The 26,060-nt window shown below is 37.6% G+C and overlaps 1 pseudogene; it reads right to left on the bottom strand.

The window, feature by feature from the left end:
* Positions 1 to 5,810: 5,810 nt before the first annotated feature.
* On the bottom strand, positions 5,811 to 19,358 carry LOC119789407 (annotated as a pseudogene).
* Between the last annotated feature and the right edge of the window lie 6,702 nt (positions 19,359 to 26,060).

The raw sequence follows: 26,060 nt of genomic DNA, 5'->3' as shown, positions 1-26,060 counted from the left end.
GGCAGCAGTGCTACCCACTGCCCAACTGAGTAACCCAGAGTTAGACCATCCTTTTTCAAATAAATGATCAGTTGGGGTTCATACAATAATCAGTTAATCTTATATGGTTAATTTTTGACTGTTTTTAATGTTGTTCTTTTTTAATTAATTATCATGCACAAACTGTGTTCAAGATAAATCATTAGGTGATAAAATGATGTAATGGCATAGATTTCTTTCGTGGAGGTGTGGTTCAAATCTGATTGGCTGTGTCGTAGGCGGATGTAGGTAGAAGAGCAATCAGTTTCTTCAGTTGAACTTCCGCCTAGGCTCCATTTATCCTTCTTTCACTCCTCTGAGAAAGAAGCTGTTGTTTTGTCTTAGTGAGTACCTTATTTTTTAAGATTTTGTAATCCCCAGATCAGCAATATTAGTATCACAGTTCTTCCTCTTATCTGGGTTTTTTCACCCTAAGCAAAACCCCTTTGGGCTTTATTACCGGAGCATTTGCAAATAACGCTCTCATTCAAATAAGGAGTCTCCCTCTCTAGCTGTCAAGCTCCCAGCCCGTTGGAACGAGAAATCAACGCTCAGTTTCCCTGCATCCTACAAGTTATTGATCTAAAAAGGTTATTGGCTTTTTTTCTGAACCTATTCATTACGTTAAGTTCCTGTCCAGCCACTCAGGCTTAGCTGCACTGTGGTGCCTTTTCTGGTTCTCTTTGTAGATTACAATTTTTGTCGTTTTACGCTTCAGTATCTATCTTAGTTAAACAAATCATATCCCAATTCACCTGGCCATGAAACATCCTTTTATCACTACAGGAATCAGCCCAGATGAGAAATATTCAATTCACACGTATCATAATATCAAAGAGCAGCGATCATAAGTCCTTCCTCTACTCTTTTATATTTTGCTTCTTTAAAGGAGCCAGTTTTTCTACCTTCCGATGTTAAAACAGAGGCAGCAGTCCAATTCAGCTGCAGTAAAAGCTGCTGACTAAAGCATCACACTTTATAAACATTCACCACAATAACGTTTTTGTTTTGTCATTCCTTAAATAATAAAATTGGGCAAATTTCTGAGTAGAGGTCATCTAGGAAGGAGACTGTTCATGAAAAAGGGGACATCTGTTAATGTTGTACATTGGAAATATATAGATAACACAATTTAATCCATTTGCTGCACAAAACTGGGTAACAGTCTGTAAAACATGTCTATTTAAAAAAAAGGATATTCCAAAGAATTAACAGCTTTTAAAAATGTTTATATTTCTTTTCAGAAAATTCATTACAGGTTGTTGGTGGCTTCTGTTTTGTTTAGGACTGAAGATTATAAATAACCTGACTCACTGTCTCCTTACATGGAATACCGTTTACATGCTTCATTTTCACATACAGTTTAACAGCTAAAGATATGAGAGAAAAAAAACAGAAGATGCTGGTGCCCCACCACTGCCTTTCTGTCTCTATTAATCCGATAAGAAAACGGCTGCGGAAAATCGTTTGTGGTCGGAAAAATCTATTTCTTATCACATCCCTTTCATTTATTTACTTTAAAAATAATTCACTCGAGTATTCACTCAAGCCGGCTAGCAAGCTCGGCCTGGGTGAGAGGGTTTGTTTAAACACTATTAGAGACTGTTCGGAACAGAGGCCAGACTCCTTCAGAATAAATGTTTATTCAACAGTTAAAGCTACAGTGTGTAATTTTCAGCGACATCTAGCGGTCAGACTGCAGACTGCAGCAACATGAACATCTCCCCCCACCGCTTCTCCCCCCCAACAGTACGGCGAGCGTTACGGGACTAAATGTCTTCCTGGACGTCCGCATCACCTACCTTCTCAAGTGATGAGGTTTGTTTACATAGATAATTTTACAGATAGTATTTCATTAGTCTGTGTAGGGTATAGATTACATGTAGACTTAAGATAATAAATATACCCGTTATTTTTCTACATCGTTGTGACGTTTTGGTGAGCTGCTTTGCATGGTGATATAAACAGACGAAGTAATTGTAGTCATTAGTTTAACAACGAGATTGTGTTCGCTGGAAGAATATATATTCCCCGTTTACAGAGTCCAAGTCTTGTTTGTGGCACGGGGGTTACAAGGCAAGGAAGAGGGCGAGGAAGAGGGCAGAGAGGCCGGGGTGGGCGTGCAGCTGGGGCCAGGCGAGGGAGAGGTGCCAGCGGGGTGACTAGAGCAGAGGAGGAAAGGCTTGAAGATCTCCAAAGGAGCCGGAGAGAAGTAACCGAGGTATATATCCAGAAAATTATTTTACAGAAAATGACTCAATCATTACCTGTGAAACGTCAGGGACGTTGCTGAATAAGTATACTGGAGAGTAACAGCATCATCACGCAGCATGTTATTGTAATGGGCGATCTCGCAATCGCTAGTTTGTTGGTTCTGAGCTGCCGTAGCGCAAAGATGTCTGCCTCCATGGCTGCGAGACCCGCTCCTATGTAATTATAAATAACGAATTCTAAGGCAACGCAAATATTAAGGTTAAGAGGCTGAGCTCGTAGATGATGATAAATAACATAGTTATGTATAATATATTACATTTCTGACTTCGGGTGGCCAGATGTCCGGCTTTAGGGCGGACAGTCCGGATTTTCATTGCACTGTCCGGCGTCCGGCGCCGCATCCAGCCGGACGTGTATTTGCCCTCCTTTACCCCCAGATTCCACATACTCCGTCAGTGCTCCGCTCCGCTCAAGTACGTCGTGCGGAGTACTTGTCTGTCATGTAAATCAATGAGAGCTGTTCCACATCCTCCACTACTCCTCCGCACGTCTCTGTCCACGTACGTATTCTCCGTCCTTCACCGTCAAAATACGGAACTGAGCTCTTTTTGGCTCCGCTCCCGTCAGTCCAGATCAAGACCCGCAATTGCAATCGCACCAAACAGGATAAAGAATGTAGAGAAGATCCGGTTTGTCAAATTAAATTATAGTAAAAACAGGTCGGTTACTAGAAATTAGAGCATAGTTCGTATATATTCCCAAAATTAAGAGCAATTAATTAAATAACTGGATGCAGACTATTGGTGCTTCAACAGACCAAAAAATTCTTATTGCAGGAATGGATGAAGAGATGATGAGTTTGGAAGCGGAGAACAAACATAGTTCATATAAACTATGGATGATCCTGTTTATCCCTGTTACAAAAATCCACAACAGAAAGAAAATATTTGGGCAGAAACTGAACATCTGCTGGATGATGATGGGGATTTTTTTTAATATGTCATATTAAATTTAAACGTTCACAAGGTTTATACCGGAATGAGGAACTCTAATTTAATGCTCTTTTAATGCTATTAGAAATAATTTTAATTTCATCAACAAGTATCATGTACACAAGTTATTAGTATACATGAAATAAGGAGCTGTAAGCACAGTTCCATGACTCAAGTTTGTGTATATATATATATATCTATATATATCTATATATATAGATAGATAGATAGATAACATGGTGAAATCATCTTTACTCTCGACAGGCTGCAGCCATGTCACGAATTCCTCTTTTCCAGCCACTTTTTGACATTTGTATTGTCCTATTCTCTAGCTCTCTCTCCGCCTCAAGCTTATTTTCCAAACAACTGCTTTATGATCAATTGCAGCAGTTCTGCTCAAATTAATCGTGTCAAAAAATAGTCACTTTTTAAACACCACAATGTATTAAATAAATACAAATGCTGGGAACCAATTCTTTTTTTACATCTCTTTAATATTTTGTTCTATTCAACTACACAAGCATCATCTTTAAACTACTAAGAATTGTACTATAAATGTGACTTTACCCGATTCTTATGTACACCGTAGTAATTTATTGATATGCCACACAATGTCCTCCTTTTTGGTGCTATAGAAATGGCCACCCTATTCTGACTGTATATCCCTGTAATTATTACACACTGTAGCTTTAACAGTTGTTAGGATCAGGTGAAGATCTACACAATTCTTTGCTAGCTTTAAATTAGTTAGAAAACCCTCTTCTAGATCAGAACAGGCAGGAACATTGGCATGATTGTATCTCTTCTCCCTTGCAAGGATTGATAAATGCTGCTTGTATGAAGAGCGTCAATCTCAAATTTCTTGTTAAAGGAGAAGTCCGGTCATAATTAGAATTCAAACTTCTGAAAGTACTTTAAATATGAAATTATTACATACTGTTCAGTAAATGATAAGTGTTTTTAATTCAGAGTAATTTTCATGTGAATGTGCTTTACTGGAGGCATCCATGTTTGTCAAAGAACACTACTGCCACCTACTGGTTTGTGACGTCACAGTGCGGTATCGGCTGTTGATCAAGTCCCAGTGCTGTATCTGGTGTTTGTCACAACGCGCTATTATCCAAGTCATCTTGAAAACATTCTTCTTCCAAATGTTGGCTACATATTACGTGTTTTTTCTCTGGCCAGAAGTTCGATGGCAAATCCTCCCTCTTCAAGCTGGCGATCCAACGACCAACCCGTCCGTGGAGGATCAGGAATCAGAAAGGTGAAATAAGTCTTTTTTTTCAGTTTTACCAGATGTATTCCAGCATCCAACTGCCATGCACGTGGGCATTGTCCGTTTAACTATAGCTCTGGTGAATTTCAATGGTGAAGTCCTCTGGAAATCTTCAATAATTGTTGTTGATTGCAGATGTGTCTAGTAGTTCACATTGATTTTGCTTGTAAAGCGGGGAGAATGGCGCTAGGCTTACCGCACCGTGACGTCACTGCTGGAACATGGCAGGAGGGAGGTGTTACTATATTTAGGCAAAAATGGCCACTCCTGGACTCTAGCCTGGGTGCCATTCCGAACTTAGTCCCGCCCACAAGGTTTGAGGTCGGGAAGTTCGGTCTGGCATTGCTCCATAGTAGCGCGAGTATGATCGCCCACCCTCTGGCGATCCAATCAAATTGTCAGGGCGGGCTTTATACGATGATGGACAGATGATCAACAGTAACGTAATCAACCATGTGACCAAAGCGCGCTTGGTTGACAACAACAATGGCTGCCGCCGGAGAGTTGAGGTGAGTAGATTCTGCTATTAGGTCTGTTCTAGAAGATATCGACAGCAAATAAATTTTAAAAGAGGAACAGAGAAACGCGATCAAGGCTCATCTTCTTATTCTAGGCGTGCCACTGCACGCTTTGATTTTTGTTGACAACAACTATGCATCGCTTAACATACGTCACGCACTCCGTTGCTCTTATTGGTTGTACGTCTATCCAATTGAGTGCAGAGGCATTTTTTTTCCTGGTTCGTTCAAAACACGCCCCATAATCACAGCTCTATGGAGCAGTATCAGACTCATATTCTGACTAGAATTGAGTCGGACTACGTCAGGCTACCTGGACTCAGTGATCGGAGCAAAATTAATGAATGAATGAATTTTTTTTTTTTTTACTGATTAACGCTAAATTCATTAAATCACCGCAAACGTATTAGTTTTAGTTAAAGATAATGATCCATTGATTATTCCTTACCGACCAGACTTGTCCTTTAAATGTGACTGACCTTTTTTTTTCTGACAATAGGATGCAGGTCAAGATGATCCAAGGGCTTTTGAAAGGCTTAAACACAAGCCTATTGATCATGATGAAGAGTGCAGTACCTTAGAAATCTCATCCATCTGTCTTTACAGGCTACATCCTGCTGCCCTTACATTAAACATTGTCAAAAACCTCTGGGGGCCCTGTTTCACCACCAGAGCAAGCCAATAGACAGCTTTCAGGACTTCTTCAGCCTCATGGATAATCCTGCTCACAAGTATTTTCAACTAACATAAGTGGGTAATTCAACCCTTTTTGTTATATTCTCCGAGTAATTTTTATAAATGCTTTTATGTTTGTTCAACTATGGTATAATGTTCAGAGCAATTTTCTGTTATAAGAAGGGCCACTCTTTACATACAAGGCACGGCACACAGCTGATGAGGCACAGGGCCAAAAGAGAAGCTTGCATGCAGACTCAGGTCCAATTCAGCTTCTGAAACTCCAGGAGAAGTAGTAAAACGAAAGTGCTTCAAGAGAGTGCTGAAAAAGAGGAAGAGCTCCATCCGCGCCAGACTTTCTCCAAGACAAATCCTGCGACCTGAAACAGAACAATGAAAGACAATTGCCTTTTTCACTAGTGGTTATAAGAAACCTTTGGCTTAAATCTGGCAAGGCTTTATGAACAAACCTGCAGAAAATGGCATGAAGGCCTCTCGCATGACAAACTTCCCATCATTGTCAAGAAAGTGGGTAGGAAAAAAGGTGTATGGTTTCTGCCACTCATTTTCATCGTGAAGAACGGACATCAGAAGAGGATAAACAGTCGTTCCCATTTAAACAACAAACTGGAAAATCTCAGACCTTATGTAGTTTATCATTTAGGTGAAAACAGTCAAGAGAGTTCTGTAAAGGTGAGTGTACGAAACCCTAATTGTATGACAAAGTTGTAGTTCCAGAGGGATGAAATAGCCAAATAAATGTTTGGTCCTGAAAAGAAATGTATTTAATACAACATCAAAAGACAAGGAGCCGGTGCAGAACATGTTAGTGAAAGTGTGGACTGAGGAGCCACTGGTCGACTGAGGGACTGTTTACACTCTGGAACAGTTTTTACAGCTCTCAAGAGATCCAGGAACTCACCCAGTGTGTCTTGGTCTACAGAAACGTCTGCTTGGACTTTACCATGATTATTTTCAATTGCCCGTTGGTGATCCCTGAGTTAAAGATCCAAACGAGAAGAAGATCTACAGCTTTGGAGACATAAAGCAGTTGTTCCCAACCCCTGGTCTAGTCTGTTTATTATTTTCCAAAGATAGAATGTAAAATTGATTATAAAATGAAAGCTATCATTTATTTCCTTAACTTGAACATTTAATGAACAGACATCTCATTCTTTTCAATTAGAATAAAAAATAACATAACTATGTTGTCTTGAAAGTTAAGTACTGAAATAAATGTAAAAAAAAAAGAAATCTAATTACGTTGCATATCTTTGTTTTTTAGCAAAAAACTGAGCTCTTCTGAATAAGTCCCCTGAAAAAAAAAAATGCAACTGCTTTTGCCATTTACTTACTACCCTGCTAAAATTAAATAGTTGTGTTAAAATAACTAAATTTGATTAAGTAAATGCCAAAAATGGTTGCAATATATAGAAACATCTAAAATTGACAAATCAGGGAAAAAAATAAACAAAATAATATTAACATTCAGTATGTTATTATTACTTTGTTTTCAACATTCACTCAGTGTTAATGAAACACCTGACCTTCTCCTAAATCCCCAGCAATTTGATGTTTTAGCTATTTATCCCTGACTGCAGCTGCTTTGGTGCGTTCTTCTCTTGTGACCTTTGGCCCCTCTCTTCCTACTCTCACTCGCAGAGAGTGTTGTGCCGTCTTTCATTTAAATGTTGATTAGGACTTTTTTTTTTTTTCTTTTCGGTTGATAAAATCTTCTTTTATTTTTTATTTGGGTCTTCACAGAGCAAAACCTATCCTTGCCCGATTTTACTGTATTAATTAATCTGGGAGGTAAAATATACAATGTTTTCACATACCCTCTTTAATGCATTGGCAGACCACAAGGGGTACCAGTAACCCTAGTTGGGAATCACTGACATAGAGGATCAAAAGAGAGCCTAAAAGCAGTTTCAGTGGGAGATCAAGAAAGCTAATATTGAGTATGTCTGGGTTTAGGAAGAGTAGCATTGGGAAAAGATTTATCTATCAAAAAAGATTTATATGCTTTTGCTGACACACTGCTGAGCTTTCATGGATTCATTCTTTAAGAACTGCCTGTCTGTCTCTATATTGTATTGTTTTATGTTGGTGTTTTTACAACGCTCGGGCCTACGTTGTAGACCTAGTATGTTTGAGTGGGTGTCTGGCTGGCTGGCTTCGTGCAAGTGTGGACGTTATGCAGCAGCAGTCACTGACACGTCCGTGTTAATAACCAAAGCCACTAAAACCGCATTATCAATGTCTTGGTGATGGTTGTCGTGTGATGCTTGAAGATAGATTGGTTAATCCACAGTGTGTATTCGTATTGTGTTTCCCATTTGAGACACACGTGTTTGACTGTGCTTCTATTTTTGTATATATTTTTTTGTTTATGGGGGGTGTAGATGGAAAAATGCCTGGGCCGAAAATGTTCCCCAGTCTGAGCCTGTTCGCAATTATTTATGCATTGCACCTGAATAATAGAAAGTAGACAGAAAAGGGGTCCCTAATCCTCCTAACAACTATTGAGAGGGGAAAAAAATGAGTCATTCACTGCACAAATCTGGTCTCATGAAAGAGTGCTCATAGTAAAACCATAGTTTGAGTAAAGCCTTACCACCAGTTTGTCATAATAGATGAAGGGCATTCATGGAAAAATGTGGGGAGGCCAAAACTGTTTTGTCTGGCTTACGTGCAAAAAGCTATTCATGTAAGAAAACATACAAAGAAAATCCCCATAAACTCCTCTTCCTCTCCTAGAAAGGTGGTGGTTAGTGTTAATTTCGTTAACGAAAACTAAACGAAAATATTTTCGTCAACGCACATTTTTCACCTAACGAAAACTAGACGAGACGAGACGAAAATCCCCACTAATAAACAATAACTGGGACTAAATCAGAAATAATTTTCGTGGACTAATAAAGACGAGACGAAAATGCAGTTCGGTAAATAAAGACTGGACTAAAATCTATGGACATTTTAGCTCACGAACAAAGACGAGACGAAAAATATATATTATTATTTTATGTTTTTTTCAAATTCTGTCTCGTCTCCTCCTCCGCCTCCTCCTCGTCAGCTCCCACACACCCACTTTCAAACCTGGAGCGGGCGGCACAGAGTAGCCTACTCTGGGGCTCGGGAGAAAGAGGAGACGTGATATATGGACACATTTTCGCTTCATTTAAGTGGAGAACAAAACCAAATGCTTGATTTTAGTGGAAGGGAAGGAATGTGGCCACATGATAGCTGGAAAAAACACAACAAACCTGAAGAGACACGTCGCAGTTCAACACAAAGACATTACGGTAAGTTAACAGAAAGATTGGTGGTGGTTGTTTATAATGTAACATTAAATCAACGGCTATAATGTCCCAATGATAAACTAACTAATGTTGGCTAACTTTCATAGCATTTAGTATCCAGGCTGGCTACGTTACGTTAGCTTGTTAGCACGTAGCGACTGTAGCCACTTGTTGATAGAATTGTATGTGAAGTTAAATTTATGCTAACTTAGATATGTTATACTGGGCGGGCAACTATAGTTTCAGTTAAATTGCAAGTTTGATTAAAGCAGACAGACGTTTTAGGTAATCTAGGAGCTGCAAGTGAACTATAGTTAACACAGAACAACTCGGCAGCTACACATGTATGCTAAATGCTAAAAAGAACTGAAACTATTTATCAGGATAAGACAAAATAAAAATAATATGCCACACATAATTCAGAACAACTTTAACCTAGATTTTCATACACAAAATACCCATTGCTAGGGGAACCTCTGCAGGGATGTCTTTATGCTGCTCTGTTTATCTGCATATTACTATTACAAGGACATTTGATTTGAATTGGCATCAATATTAATACAACCAAAATGCTTGCACACATAAAAATGTCTGCAATTTATTCCTGCATAAAATGATAGTTGGGTTGTTTGTATGAGTTTGAAATGGATGGTCAAATGTAGTTTTTACAGAGACTTAGTTTTTGTCAAGGAAAAAACAGACCTATATGCTACTTATACACTTGGAATTCCTGTTATGCTGTGCATCTATCCTGACATTGTATTAATTTCTGTTCCAGATTAAAGATACAACACCACCAACAACCTACCAGCCACCCAGAAACAATGACAGGCCAGCTAAAGCTGGAAGGAAAGCACTTTTGTTGTATCAGTTGGAGTTTTTTTTTTTTTTTTAACAACATTGACCTCAAATCTATTTATTTTATTATTCTATGTGAACTAGCTTTAAACAGCCAGCACTTGTGTAAAGTACTGTATTTTATTTATTTGTTTTCTTTGCCAGGTGTATTTTATTTGTTTTAATGCAAGCATTTGTGTTTGTGTCTTTGAACCTTAACAATGTTCAAAATAAATATGCAAATATTGTCAGAACATCTTCCATGTCTGCATGTGTTCCTTAAAATTGTGTGTTTTATCAAAAAGATGAGAGAAAATGTTGAAATAATTTTAGAAACTCTTAAACGTTATCTGCTGACAAAAAAGTAAAAGGTTAAAATTATGTCCTGACTAAAACTAGACTAAAATGTTGACAGTTTTTGTTGACTAAAACTAAACTAATAAAATTATGTTTTCTTGGACTAAAATAAAGACTAAAATGCTTGACTTATAGTCGACTAAAACTAGAATAAATAAAAATGCGATTATGTCGACTAAACGTGATAAAAACTAACAAACGATGCTGAAACTGGACTAAGACTAAAACTAAATTTAAAAATGGCTGCTAAAATTAACACTAGTGGTGGTTTGCAATATGATACTGTAGGGAGGATTGTATTTGGCAAAACAAAAAAGCTTTTTTGGTAAAATACTGATTGCCATATATTGCAATTCTGGGTTGACATCTTGAAGCTGGTACACGGAATATTTTTTATTTTTTGTCCAACACTGTGTTGAAGATATCTTTTTATTTAATTTTCGGTTTTGAATAACTACTCATCTTAGGTGTCGGTAAACTTTCTGTGTAAGTCAGCCAAATGGACGTTCTTATGTTGACATATGATGACCAGATAGGGTCTAGCATCACCTTACAGTATACGGTAATGCTGTGGTGCTGTAAGGGCTGGCTGACTTTGTTGGTAAACTGAAAAGCATGCAGAAGCTCTCTGCCATTTTGCTAATTCCTCAGCTAATGGTCAAAATGAAAACAGCCCTAAGATAGAAGGTGAGAAATGTCCCTTTGTAACTTGTGCTTATATCAATGATTTTGTTAAAACATGACTGAAATTAAATCTGTTATTGTTTAAACATGTTTCCTTCTTTGTGTACACTTTCAGAGAAACGTTCCTTCTGTAATTGAATCAGGGTGATCAAATAATGAACGAACAACTGCAAATATGCACAAAGTTAGCAGGACACAGACCCCGCTGATAAATACATTCTGATTTTAGATAAGCTGTTTGGGACATCCTTCATTCTATAAATCAACTTTTTTACAAGAAAAGTTGGCTCTTCAAACAGCAGAGGTTTGTATGTTTTTTGCCCAAATGTAGTTTTTTTTATACTATTTGTACAAAAACTTTTCTATTTTGAAACAAAATATTTGCTCTGACCTTTTTAATGAAATGTCCTTCAAATGTGATGTCCCGAGTAGTTCTGTGAGGAAGCGACATGGGTAAAATATTTGCCATCCTTTGTGTTTCATGGATCACAGCATTGGTGTATGGCAGATTTATTCTGTCTGCAACCTGAACCTGCCGTTCTCCTATAACTTCTCTCAGCTCCTCTTGAACCTTGTCTTGGATATAAAAAAATAAATAAAAAAAGTTATAATTATTGTTTTCACTTGAGGATAACATTCCTAGGTAAGTTGGTTAAAGTTTTAGTTGCAAATTGCTAATAAAGCAGTCTGGGAAACTTAAGTTAAAAAGACTTTACCTTGTATCTCTGGATACTTTGCCATGAACAAGAGTCCCTACCTCAGGGTAGTTGATGTAGTTTCAGAACCGGCGACAATGAGATTTATGACTGTCATTGAAAGGTTGTCATCATGAAAATGAGTTTCGGTAATCCCAGCCTCCTGAGCATAGACCAGTAGCACAACCGTCATTCAAACAAACCTTATCTTTAATTTTTTTTAGGCAGTTTAAACATTGATTCCAAACATTTTGATGATTCACTGAAATATATATGGGGCGCTTTGTAAAGTCAAGCAGTCAAACATCAGGAGCAATAATTATGGTTATTTAGCGTGTCTTAAGAAGAAAATAAGGGCTTTATTTTTTTCCAAGTCTTTTTTTTTTTGCTATATCAATCATTCATTTATAAAAATCTTACTTTATTAAAGAAATATTTTGTTTGGAGCTAAATATTTAGTTTGCAAATTAAATATTTTGATTGTTAAATATTTAGCTCCAAAATTTATATTTAGTTTTTAAACTTTTTTTTTGCTCCAAACTAAATATTTAATTTGCAAATTAAATATTTATTTTTTTAAATAAATATTTAGCTTCAAACTAAATAATCAATTTGCAAATTTAATATTTAGTTTGTTAAACAAATATTTAGTCAATATTTCTTCAATTTTTTTGACTGCTTAACTTTACAAACGGCGCCCCATAGCAATAATATAAAACCTTAGATTATATATTTTGCTGCACAACAAAAAGGTTTGAAAGATTTGTAAACAAATAATTTGTAAAAGAGACATTTGTCTCTTCTGTTTTTTAATTAATTTCTTAGTTGATTTTTTTAAGTAGGTAAAAATATCACCAAAATAAAATGCAGGGCATGCTGAATTCATTTAATGAGAAAGTTATTTTACTTTTTGTAGAAATATGGAAATCTTTACCTTCAGTTTTTGCTTATGGACAAGAAAAGCATCAACTAATCCTCTGCACATCTGTGGATTAAGGGTCTCTTTCAAACGACTGAATAAGGCAAAATTGAGTTTCCTGTTAGCAGCTGCCACGTTGTAAGACTCCTTTCTGTTTGCAACCCACTTAAAAAGTGATGGATACAGATTGTAGGCCTGTGTACAAGGAAATGCACATGTCACAAAAGTAATAAAAATTGTTGTTGTAGCATTAAATAAAAAAGCCTCTTGCCTCTCCCAATTTCTACCACGCTTCAAATGTTTTGTCTGGAAATATAGATGTCACAATCTTCAGGCTAACTAGTGCGTATGAGCTGCTACCAGAGTGCCCTAACAGAAAATTCCTATTATAACCAATGTCTACCACTGGCAAGGAGAGTTTATTTGAGAAACACATTCAATTAACGAAAAACTTCCGAGTACAGTACAGAAATCAAACAAAAGAAAGAAAGAACCAAGGGCGTAGGTTTGATTTGAACTTTGGTAGGGACACTATCAGTCGGTTGTCATTGGTGCTATGCAATATGCATGTCCTTTTTTATGCACAGTGTGAGGATCCGTACTGATAAGAGGAATTCATTGTTAAAAGAGAAAAGCATCATTTTGCTACTAATTGTATAAGCACTACACTCATTAGATGCTGTTTATTAATGTTTGAAGTATCACCGACTCTGATCAATGTGGAATTAGGACTGTTTTCCACTTTGAAAATGGTTTCATTTGAATGACTAAGAGAGAAGGTAAATACAGTATTTTCTTCTGAAGATATAGAATTGTGCAGAGTTAAACCCCACTCTAATATTTGTACCTACTATGCTCTGTCTGTATCAAGCAAAATAATACATTCATTAAAATATTAACTTCACTATAAAAGTGGAACATCTGGGCTGTAGTTACTCTGTGTAGCCCATTTCATGTATTTTTATCAGGGACTGAAAAAATGAATCGTATTAATTGATTATTTCAATAATCGTCAACTAATTTAGTGAGTGATTCATCATTAACTGGAAAATACAGACTCTAAAACATAATAAAAATTTAAAATATGCCTTTCTCCGACAGAGCAACCCACTTAGATCAGTAATTATACCTAAATTTTTAAAAATACAACATATATATATATATATATATATATATATATATATATATATATATATATATATATATATATATATATATATATATATATATATATATATATATATATATAAACATATATATATATATAAGATAAAAGAAATGTTTTTGTCTGTCAATATTCTTCATCCAGAACTCATCAAGAGGAAATATTTTAGTATCACCTGGTTTATTTAGACATCACCTGAAGCACTGAAGGGCCAGCTGCTTCACATACAAGCTGCCCTGCATCATTATTACTGGATATCTATGTTTCCTAAAATCATATAATGTATAATTGCATTTTTAATAGTAAAGGATTAAATGTAACACAACCTTTTATCATTGTCCTATATTGCTTACTGTCTGACTGTTTAAATAGCTCGTTATGTCTATTTTCTTTTTTAGTGGCATCATCTACAAACACAATACTGAGAATGAGCCTAAGTTTATTAAAATATAAAATCACTTTTAACAATTATAGAAGACAATATAACACTATCTTATCTGTAATTTAATAATATCCAAGATAAACAGTCAGATTCAAGCATTTTTACCAGACATTAATGTTTGTACTAATTTACTTATAGACTGTGTGGAAATCTATCTAAGATAAAATCAATGTTAATATTCTTCCTCTGTTTGTTCTTGTCTTTATCCTATTTCTAGAAGTATAAATAGTCAATTAAATTATTATTATTATGTGGAACCCTAATTATGCTTTTTTAAACAAAAAATAGCAGATGTTTAGGCACCATTTCTTGTTGTTATAGGCTACTCTATAAAAGAAATAACACCTGCTAATAATTATACCTGAAAAAGTCATCAAAAAATGAAAACAGTAATAGCAACTAAATATCGGTAAAAAGGAAACCCTCACATTTTCTTTCTTAATTGGCTGTGGCTAAGAATCAGAAATGTTGATGGCTTACAGCCTTTATTTGCCCATTTTTCCAGCAGTCTTCAGAACTCCTGGCTGACTCAGAATATTTCGTTTTAAAAAAGAAAAAAAAAAAAGGTTTTTGTTTTTTAGTGCACATGATATTCCTTTTTTTTTTTTTTTTTTTATTGGACTAGTTTTGCAGCCAATTATTAATTGTAGTAACCGCGGCATTCTAGTGTGAATAAATTTTCAACTTTGTGCTCCAAGCACACGCAGACTAGAAAACAGCCTATCAAGGAGAGAGAAGGCGGGACCTAAGGTAGAACAACCAATCAGAGTGGAGTTAAACAGCGCAGCACAGTTCCATGCGCTGCTACATGAAAGGGACAGGAGAGACCAGGCAGAGGAGCAGCGAGAGGAAAAGAAGCCACTGCTGCAACAACTACTGCTGTAAATTATAAACATGTTGCTCAAATCCAATTATTGGTAGGGACAATTAGGTCGGTTCAAAATTTTGGTAGGGACATGTCCCTATGATCCCTATGCAAACCTACGCCCATGGAAAGAACATTGCTCTGATATAACAGAGGCAGGTTAAAAAAACAAAAGAGTTGGACTTCAAACTTAAACAAATCATGTTTTTAATTGCACACTCAAAGGTTGATCTAAACAAACAAGTTTTTAACTTTGTTTAAACCAACTTAGGGCACATAGTCTCCTGGGAGTTTGCTCCAAATCCGTCAGGCATAAGAACTAAATGCAATTAGTGAAAACTGAATTTTTACCAGGGGTTAATGAACATTGCAGGTTGTGATTTCAGGTCCCCAACCTCCCTTGAGACATTAGAGAAATTATTCAACAGGTATAAGTTGAAGATCCACAGAACAGGTTCCCCCACACTTTCTGAGATGATTTCAAACAGGTTTAATCCATCAATTATAATATTCATTCCTAATATTATCAGTTGAAAAGTTTTCCTTTTTTTTACAAGACAAAAAATTTACATTTACCTAGAGTAACATTGGTACTCTGATGAGCCACATTTTATTAGCACAGACGTCCAATAAGGAAGCAAAGCTTGGAGAGGTCCTTCTTTTAAATTGCCCAGGAGGTTCACACTGAGCCTGGTTCTGCTGGAGGTTTCTTGTTAAAAGGGAGTTTTTCCTCTCCACTGTCGCTACAAGCATACTTAGTGTGAGGGATTGCCTTTGAGTCAATGAGTCGATGCAATCAACTGGTTTTCCTTCGATGGAAAACTTTGAATCAGTCTGACTGGATGATCTGGTGAACTGTAAAGTGCCTTGAGATGATATGTGTTGTGAATTGGCGCTATAAAAATAAACTGAATTGAATTGAGAAACCATCATTGCCCTCAGTGATATTGACATCCCATAGGATCTTCACAGAATCTCTGTGTGGCGACATTTGATGGATTATCTGGACAGGGAAATTTCCAGATAATCCTAGAAGGTGGGCTTATCTGAACTGCTGTTTTCTATATAAGCACAGCAGCTGTCAAAACCTTTACTCTTTTTTTTCTCCAGACAATCCTTTTTTGCTCAATTCACACACACAAAAAAACACTCAGCTGAGGCTTATAAGTATACCCACACCTACCCAAGCCTACTCCTTGGCAAGGCCAGTTAAGGCAAAAATCCAGTTATTCTCCATGAGTTGGTTTCCTCAGTCTACACTGTGTATAGAGATGAGTCCACAATAACTTCTATTACTCAACCTCACATGCCACTTTTTGCTTCTCAAATACCAGTGGGGTGTATGACAAGTGTAAGAATATGTTTAGTGTCTGCCTTCGTGTGCATCTCTCAGTGCTTGGTTATGTCTGTATGGGTGTAAGAATGGAATTGCGTGAATGTGACTGAATGAATGTGATTTTGACTTTGTCTACTTCTCAAGTTAAGTGTTTGCCTCCCCTCCCACCTGCTACAACATCTTTGGCCCCAAGTAAGAGCAGAGCTACTATCCTCCCCCTTGGTATGCTCCCTGCTGAAATGGGTGCATGTGTCTGCTGGCATATTGATGGTTCTATAGTTGCAGGTTTGGGTACTGTGGTGTGCGCTGTCTCATTCCTGGTGGTTGCCTGGCCAAAAATGAGCCTCCTGGCCCTGTGGGGTCCCTGCTAAGAGGTGGTGAGCCCCCGGGCCTTAAACCCCTGGCCTTCCATCTGAGTCCTTCTTGGGCGTACTTAGCTGTTAGCGGAGCCCATGAGCTCGCTGTCGCAGCCCAATTGGACCTTAGCACTATGGCTTGTGGGGTCAGGCCCCTCAGGGACTGGGCCCCTTTGGATTCTGGCCCCTCTGGTGTGGGGCCCCAGGTCATCCCAATGTCTGCCCGGCTTGGGTTGTCTCTTTGTCCATCCGGGACCCTGTAGGGTGAGACTGGGGCCACCAGCAGCTGCTAGTGAGCTTTATCCTGCTTTATTTTGTCTCTTTTAATGTGCTTGTCCCTCTTATATATCTATTAGTCGTTATCCTTAGTTGTTATCCCCTCTTCCTTTCTCACCTGCCTCTGTGTCAGTTGTATATGATTTTATTCCATAAATCCATTTCGATATAGTATCATACATAAGTACTAAGCAGAATCTTATGGCAATGACCATAATGGTCTGCTTATGAAAGCAAATCTGTTGCGCTGTCATCTAGCATCTGGCTCTTGGACGTCGATTAACACTGTGATGTTAGCAAAAATGCACACAAAAAACCAACCCAGGAGGTGACCATACAATTCCCTAAAGCCAGGCTCTACCTACGGGTATTAGCGGTGTCTCTCACCCAGGGGCAGATTTACCATTAGGCAATACTAGGCCGTTGCCTAGGGCCCCAAGTTCCTGGGGGCCCCATAAAACTCTGTTTACATGTATGGTTAATACAACTATTCCTTATTTTTGCACACAGATCATGTTTATTTGATAAAAATACTTTTGCTAAAATGCCATCAGAATGCTTATAATATTAAGTGGTCTCAGCCCGCCCCCCCCCCCCCCTTCAGTGTCCACCATATTGGATCAGTCCATTTGCTGCACATATTCAGAAAGGTCTAAAACAGACAGCAGCAAACCATTTGAAAACAAACGGTGCCTTTGTTGCTATATTTACGGACTTTTCAGACCCCTCTCGCACTTTTATTTAAAAAAAATAGCGACTTTTTACTGCTACTGGAGACTTTGGCAACAACATATAAAAGCAGCGAACTCTGCTCTCCAGAGCAAGTAGATTGGTAACCCCGCCTCCTGCTCTCCTCTCTTCTGTCTGCTGTCATGATTCATGCAGCAATATTTTTATTCAAATTAAAAAATGGGGACCACATGCAGCATGAAAAGTCAGCTGAGTACAAAACATAGAGTGGAAAACAACAAGAAAAGGGACAAGAAGAGAGGGACAAAATGTAGCAGAAATAATGTATGTCTATTCTATTAAAAAATTCTGTATCTGTATAATGGGTCTGTTTTATGTGTTGTTTTCTCAATTCAGAGGCACCCTGCCTGTCTTTGCCTAGGGCCCCAAATTTCCTAAATCTGCTACTGCTCTCACTTAATCCCAACATTATTCTCTGTAGTTGGTGAGCCAATATAAAAGGACCTTTAAGTAGCCTCATCCATTTTAGCACAGCCAAGCACAAAATCCCCTGGCCCCACACCAGACACTTTGCTGGATCTGGCTTTATCCAGAATGGATACAAAGGTCTCCCTGTTTCAGGCTAGCTTTATCATATTATGTAGATTACGTAGATTGTTATTTAGGTTGACCTCTGTCCCTAGGCCAATGAATAATTGACAACCATACCATAAATAGCCAAACAATACTAACCCCTAAAAAAGAAGCAATCTACACTTACCTGAATTGAAAGGGAGCCAAAAAGGGTGTTAATTTTGGATATTCGATGTACCATACTTTGAAATTCTGGATCATCATATTCAAATCTGCTCCCATAAACCATTGAACAGATTATGTTAGAGACTGCCAAGGTTATTGGTTGGCTTGTATCAAAAGGCTTTCCTGGATCAGAAAAAAATAAAAACATTTTGGCATGGTTAGAAATGACACCAACCAATGGACACTCAAACTAATTCAAGTTTACCTTTATAATGTTTCAAAAGTTCAATCAGGTGCTGACATTCCTCAGTGATTGTTCCCTCACACACCTTTTTACCCATCCCAAAGTCCCTGAGGTTACTCAAAGAGAAGCGTCGCATTTCTCTCCATGTGTCACCATTGCTCCACAACACGCCTAAGATGTAGATAAGAGAATAGCTAGAAAGAGTGAGGCATTTGATGTAATAATATGTGCTTTGTCTTTTTTTCTCTTCCTACCATGTCCTTTATTAAGTTCTTGCATGATTTGTATTGGATCTCTTTCTCCAAAGACTTCATCATGGTTAACAAGGGCGTCTTTCACTGTCCTGTATCCTGCCAGGACCACCACTTTTTTGGGACCAAAATACACAGTGAAGACTGATCCATATTTCTTGGAGAACTAAAGTAGAAAAGCATTTATTTATTAATATGCTCCTCAACATTAGTATGCTATAATAACTATTGCTGACCATGTCTTACCTCCAATAACGTGCAGAAGGGTCTGTTTAAATCAAGCTGCAGCAGGTTTCCAAGCAAGGGAAGGGGTGTTGGACCCGGTGGCTCCTTTCTTTTCCCTTTGGAAAAGAAAATCCATGAGGATATCAGGTACATGACCAGCAGAACTAAAAAAAGGTCCAACATGGTTATGGATTTTGGAGCCTGGAGCAAAGTTTTTAAAATATCCATTTTATAATATCCCTTAGATAGTAACAGAACTCACACTTATCAAAAGTCAACAGAAAACCTTTCAGGATATACATGACATACAGCTGGATCAATACCTTTTTTTTTTTTTTTTTGGAGGTGGAGTTGAACTAGTTTAATATTTAACGTTGAATTGGAACTAGTTTAATATTTAACATTATGCAAGAGTTAGAAAAAAATCTAATGTCAAAGGTAAATTTAACCAGAGGAATGTTAGAGCATCCAATGACGTCAGAAACCCCCAAAATCCCCACAAACCATGAATGCATCTGATTATTACCTCCATACTACTTATTTCTGCCAGAACAGAAGGGCAACAGTGACCCATATATGGCAAGAAATGGACAGGAGAACAGAGGGGAGTGGAAGAGGACAGGAGGAGAGAAGGAAGAGACCAAAACAAACACTATGGAAAGTTAGGATTAAAAAAATTAGTGGAAGCTGGAAAAAAAACTCTGCGTCCATTAGATTTTTTTTGCCGTTACTTAGGCGGGAATGTAGAATTTGTGTATTGACAGAAAAATAAATGTTTTTCTGTTTTCTAGTTTAAATTGAAAAAATGAAAAGGGGGCGCTTTTTTTTTGCTTTCATTTTTTGGTTTTGTCAGAAAAATTGATTATACTTTGATATCCTGACCCAGTTGGATAAGCTCCTTGGAGTTTAAGCAGGTCCCAGGATGCCCAATAGATACAGAGCAGGTGGTGGAAGACAGACAATCTTCCACCCCATGCATGAAGCTCTTTCAATTATGCATGCGAGATGCAAAAATTATAAAGTGCTGTTAGACTTTATAATTGTTTGTGTTTTCTGTGGTGGAAAAACATCAATCTCCTATTAATTCCCTTTTATATATATATTTATTTATGATTGCTGAGTTTCATTCATTCAGGCCTCAGTACAGCAAGGTTACAAGGGGTCTAAGGTAGAGGGGTTGTTTATCCTATTGGAGAGCGTTTGGGATAAAAATAACCGATTTTAGTTCTATGCAAAAACATTTTATGCTTTTAAAACATGCAAGAGGAGGATAGTTTAGTGTCGGAGGTCGTGGATGAGTCTCATCCATCATCCATTTTTTTATTTAGAGGAGGAAAGTTGGGACAAACATGTTGTGGAAGAGGACGTCAGGGCGGCAGAAGCTTGGTTTGGTGTAGAAGGCTTCCAGCCGTACATGTTTGAGCCCTTTCCTCGCAACGCTTCCAGTTCTGTTAGCTCTACGCCTGCTGAAGACACAGACTCAATGGGAAAAGAAAATTATTCTGATTTCTTATTTCAACCGTTGCGTGCATTAGCTGCGACATATGAGTCAAGATGCTATGACCAAAAAAAAGGGATTGACAGATGACCGTTGATGTATGATTGGCCAAATTTAGGTGTACAAGCTGACGTATAACTAACTGGCCTGCATCAGATAACAGGAAAAAACCCACAGATTTTAAGACAGGGTTTTTTGTTTTTTTTATAGAAACTTTCTAACTTTTGGTACAATATCGTCTGATAAAGAGTACTTTTATGTACTGTACATGTTTAAGCCTGTGACAGGGGAGCCCCACTAATAGAACTGATAGTGTCAAGCACTGTAAATTTGCCTAATGAATCGTTTAAAATATCTCAAATGTGACAATTGTTTAGGTTGCAAAGTTCGCTGTGTGCCTTTAAGTAATATTCTTTTTATAACATTGCTGTTCTTACTTTGGTAAAATGTGTGTTTGATCTACACAGCAAAAGTGTAGTGTAGTGGGGAGTGGTGGCCTAGTGGTTAGGGCATAGGGCTTTGAATCTGAGGTTGTGAGTTCGATCCCCCAATCCCATAGACTGCCACTCTGGCTCCCTGAGCAAGAGCCTTAACCCCACACTGCTCCCCGGGTGCTGCACAATGGCAGCCCACTGCTCCCCAAGGGGATCGGTTAAATGCAGATAATTCATTTGGTTGCTCTGTACTGTACTTGTGACAGTGTAATGACAATAAAATTGAATTATTATAAGTAATTACCTTATTATGAGGTAAATGTAAACAGATATTGGTGATGGAAGTTATATGTCCTTTACTGATATAGAAGCATTGCAAGAAGAAAACACACCAGACAGAACCTGCTCTTTTGCCCATTGTAAAGATGCAGCTTGTTGGTAAAATGGCTTTGCTTGTGCTATTAAGTTATCTCATGTTCTTATGCACATAGGTAGATATTCTTTGTCAAATAGAGTCAAATCTGCAACAAAAGTTCTTCTTTGCCTAAAAGCTGTATGTAAAACTACCACACCACCTTATTTGAAATAAGGCAGCATTTTGGTATTTTTGTGAATGTCAGGCTTTCTTTCTTGCTATGAATGTATATTCATTTTCTCCAAACTGACCTTCTTTATGAGGTAACCCTGAAATGTGATGTCTCTGCTGGTTTTATGAGGAAGGGCAGCAGGAGCAATGTTGACCAATCTTTGAGTCTCATGGATAACAGCATCAGTGAAGGGCAGACTCCTTCTGTCTGCTACCTGGACCTGACGATCTCCTATCACCTTCCTCAGCTCCTCATGGACCTGTTCTTTTAGATAGAATGGAATGAAGATAATGGTCATTTATTTATTCACAATATAAACCTCTAATTTTTTCCATTAACACTTTGTTCCTTCTTGTCTTCGTGGTAGTAAAGTCTTTACCTTGTATCTTTGGATATTTTTCCATAAGAACAAGGCCCCATCTTAGAGTGGTGGCTGTCGTTTCTGTCCTGGCGTTGAACAAATTTGTAGTCATCATTAAGAGGTTTTCATTGTTGAATGGGCTGTCTTTAATGCCAGATGCCTGTGAATAAGATAAATAACTGTGATTCTTCATGCAAATTTCTGGCATCAATTTCACACACCCAGATGTAGTAATGGTTTACCTCTCTTAAGGCCTCCTAAGTACAATATTGAAATCCTTACCTTCAGTTTTTCCTTAGGTTCCTCAGGTTTCCAAGCAAGGGAAGGGGTGTTGGACCCGGTGGCTGCTTTCTATTCCCTTTGGAAAAGAAAATCAATGAGTACATCAGATACATGACCAGCAGAACTACAAAAAGGTCCAACATGGTAACAGAATTTAGAGCCTGGAGCAAAGATTTTATATCTCCATCAGTATTTCAGCAAAATGATTTTTCCTTGGATGATACTCATCAAAAGACAACATAAAACCTCTCAGGATTTATATCTCACACAGTTGGATTAAATACCTTCTTTTTTAGTGGGGGTGTGGTTTAATGATTTCAACCAGTTTAATATTTCACAATGTGCAAGAGTCTCTGTTTAACTTATCAACCCTTCTGTTGTGTTAGTTTAGAAAAAGAATCTCATGTTCTTCCAGGGTAAATAAAACCAGAGGAATGTTTAAGTATCCAATAAGGTCAGAAATCCACATAATCCCACAAAACATTATTAAGTCTGATTAATACCTCCATACTACATGTTTCTGCAAAAAGTAGAGGGAAAGCAGACATTTATGGCAGCATATTGACAAGAGAGCAGAATGGAGGTGGAGATGACAAGAGGAGAGTAAGGACAGACCAAAAAAAAACAAAAAAAAAACACACTCTGGTAACGTAGGGTTATGTGACAATAAAATCTGTGTCCATTAGATTTTTCTGGCCAATACTAAGGCGGGAATGTGGAGTCTGCAAGAAAAGTTAGACAATCTTCAGGCTAGTTCCGCTAACAATCTGCAGAGGTGTCAGGGAATTATTCAACCTTTGGAAATAAATTAATATTAAGATCAATTGGGAGCCAAAAGAGCCAGATATTTTACTTAACTGAACCAAAAGATTAGAGATTTCCAGGCACATTCCCATCACCTGACACTGGTTAACATTCAAGGAACAAAGGTTGAGAAAGTGGAATATTTATACACTACCGTTCAAAAGTTTGGGGTCACATTGAAATGTCCTTATTTTTTAAGGAAAAGCACTGTACTTCTCAATGAAGATAACTTTAAACTAGTCTTAACTTTAAAGAAATACACTCTATACATTGCTAATGTGGTAAATGACTATTCTAGCTGCAAATGTCTGGTTTTTGGTGCAATATCTACATAGGTGTATAGAGGCCCATTTCCAGCAACTATCACTCCAGTATTCTAATGGTACAATGTGTTTGCTCATTGGCTCAGAAGGCTAATTGATGATTAGAAAATGCTTGTGCAATCATGTTCACACATCTGAAAACAGTTTAGCTCGTTACAGAAGCTAAAAACTGACCTTCCTTTGAGCAGATTGAGTTTCTGGAGCATCATATTTGTGGGGTCAATTAAACACTCAAAATGGCCAGAAAATGAGAACTTTCATCTGAAACTTGACAGTCTATTCTTGTTCTTAGAAATGAAGGCTAAATTGCAGATTTCCTACAACGGTGTGTACGACTCCCTTCAGAGGACAGCACTAACAGGCTCTAACCAGAGTAGAAAAAGAAGTGGGAGGCCGCGTTGCACAACTGAGCAAGACAACATATTCTCATTATCAGTTCGTATGAAATCGTACGAAAAATTATGCACAGTATTTCGTGGGTTTTTGAAGTTTTTCTCTCGAAAAACATATCAGTGCGCATGCGCAGCCAGCCAGACGAAAAAAGCAGATCAGCGGACGGACGTAAAACTGGGACGGACGACCTTTCGACAGTGCAATAATTACTTCATAATGTCTCTCACTAAGTTGCTTTCTGTTTTGGATGTTAGGGTTAATTGTATGTTAAATTGTATGTTATTGAATGGTGCGTAAGATGCGCATGCGCACTGATATCTTGTCTCAAGGCAAGACGTAAAAATACGACGAAAAAAACGTCAAAAACCCACGAAATACTGTGCATAACTTTTCGTACGATTTCATATGAACTGATAATGAGAATACACTGAGCAAGAAGATAACTACATTAGAGTCTCTAGTTTGAAAAACAGATGCCTCACAGGTCCCCAACTGGCATCTTCATTAAATAGTACCCGTAAAGCACCAGTGTCAACATCTACAGTGAAGAGGCGCCTAGGGGATTCTGGGCTTCAGGGCAGAGTGGCAAAGAAAAAGCCATATCTGAGACTGGCCAATAAAAGAAAAGATTAAGATGGCCAAAAGAACACAGACATTGGACAGAGGAATACTGGAAGAAGTGTTGTGGTCGGATGAATCCAAGTTTGAGGGGTTTGGATCACAAAGAAGAATGTTTGTGAGACGCAGAACAAATGAAAAGATGCTGGTAGAATGCCTGATGCCATCTGTTAAGCATGGTGGAGGTAATGTGATGGTCTGGGGTTGCTTTGGTGCTGGTAAGGTGGGAGATTTGTACAGGGTAAAAGGGATTCTGAATAAGGAAGGCTATCACTCCATTATCTATCACTAATAGGCTATCACTATTAACATTTTTTGGGTAACTTCTGTCTGTTATCAAAACCCTAAAGAGTTCAGATTTTCCTCCTTTTTTTATAATTGGACCTCGAACAGGTTTGAGTTTTAATGCTATGTTATATGCATAGGTTCAACCTGTCCTGAGTTGGTCTGACAATAATTAATTCAGCTCAAAGTTTAACAGAGCAGCAAAGTTAAAGATTTACAGTTAACTTTAAATATAAGGTTCATTCAATTCAGGCCATTATTTATAATCCTCGTTAGATCAATTGTTATTCTATATATACTTTTTTTTCATTGATATCTGTCTATTTCAAACACCTTTCCCCATGAAAAATGGTATTTTGTTTTGTTTTAAGGGATTCACTTATTGTGCACAATAAGTACAGTTAGAGTTTAGGTCACTTTGCCAGTATTTGTTTAACTTTTGATATGTTTTGGGGTTCAAGCTTGCTTTTTAACCAATACAGCGGATCTGCTATCAAAACATTAAAGAGTTCAAATCTATCATCCTTTTTATAATCAGATATAAAAAGGGTCTCATTATTAAGTTTAGTTTAATCCTATATTTTTCAAACCCATTTTTTCCTGTTCTACTAATTTAAATCTATCCTGTATAAATAGAATCAAACTACTATGTACTATGATGTTCACTGTATGGTCGTCTCTTCCATCTACCAGTCATCTTACATTGTTGTTACGTGATGCTTTTTTTTCCCATTTGTCTTTTTGAGGTTGCTTGTGTCTTTTCACTCTTCCACAATCTTGATTAATTGAGTTTAATTCATCCATCCATCCATTTTCCATCATGCTTATCCCTGCTGGGGTCATGAGGGGTGCTGGTGCCTATCTAGCTGTCTACAGGCGAGAATTTAGACAGATGTTTTGTTTTGTCATTTTGTATACACGAATGTAAACAAAAATAAATTTTGTTTAAAACAGCTCTAGACAATTTCTTTTTTTTTAAGTGCAGCCTTGAAAACAGTATAGTAATATAAACATATGACTGTATATTTACAGTTCTAACGTATTTTTTATTTTTAAAATAAAATAACCAAATTTACACAACATTCAGCTGTCTAATGGCAGTAGGGAAGAAACTGTCAGGGAATCTGCTGGACCTGCATCCAATGCTTCGAAGTCTTTTCCCAGAGGGCAGCAGGGAGAACAGTCCATGGTGGGGGTGTGAGGGGTCATTGATGATGTTACGGACATGCAGCGCTGGGATGAAATGTCTTTAATGGAGGAAAGAGGATCTTCTCTGCAGTTCTTACTACTCTTCTCACTTTAGAAGCGAGGTCCACCCTGGACAGGTCGCCAGTCCATCACAGGCCAGCACAGAGACAAACAGGACAAGCAACCATTCATGCACACACTCACCTAAG

Source organism: Cyprinodon tularosa, unplaced genomic scaffold, assembly GCF_016077235.1.
Source record: "Cyprinodon tularosa strain WSP-4 unplaced genomic scaffold, ASM1607723v1 ctg338, whole genome shotgun sequence".
NCBI classification, from domain to species: Eukaryota; Metazoa; Chordata; class Actinopteri; order Cyprinodontiformes; family Cyprinodontidae; genus Cyprinodon; species Cyprinodon tularosa.
This window is presented reverse-complemented; position numbering and strand designations above follow the sequence as displayed.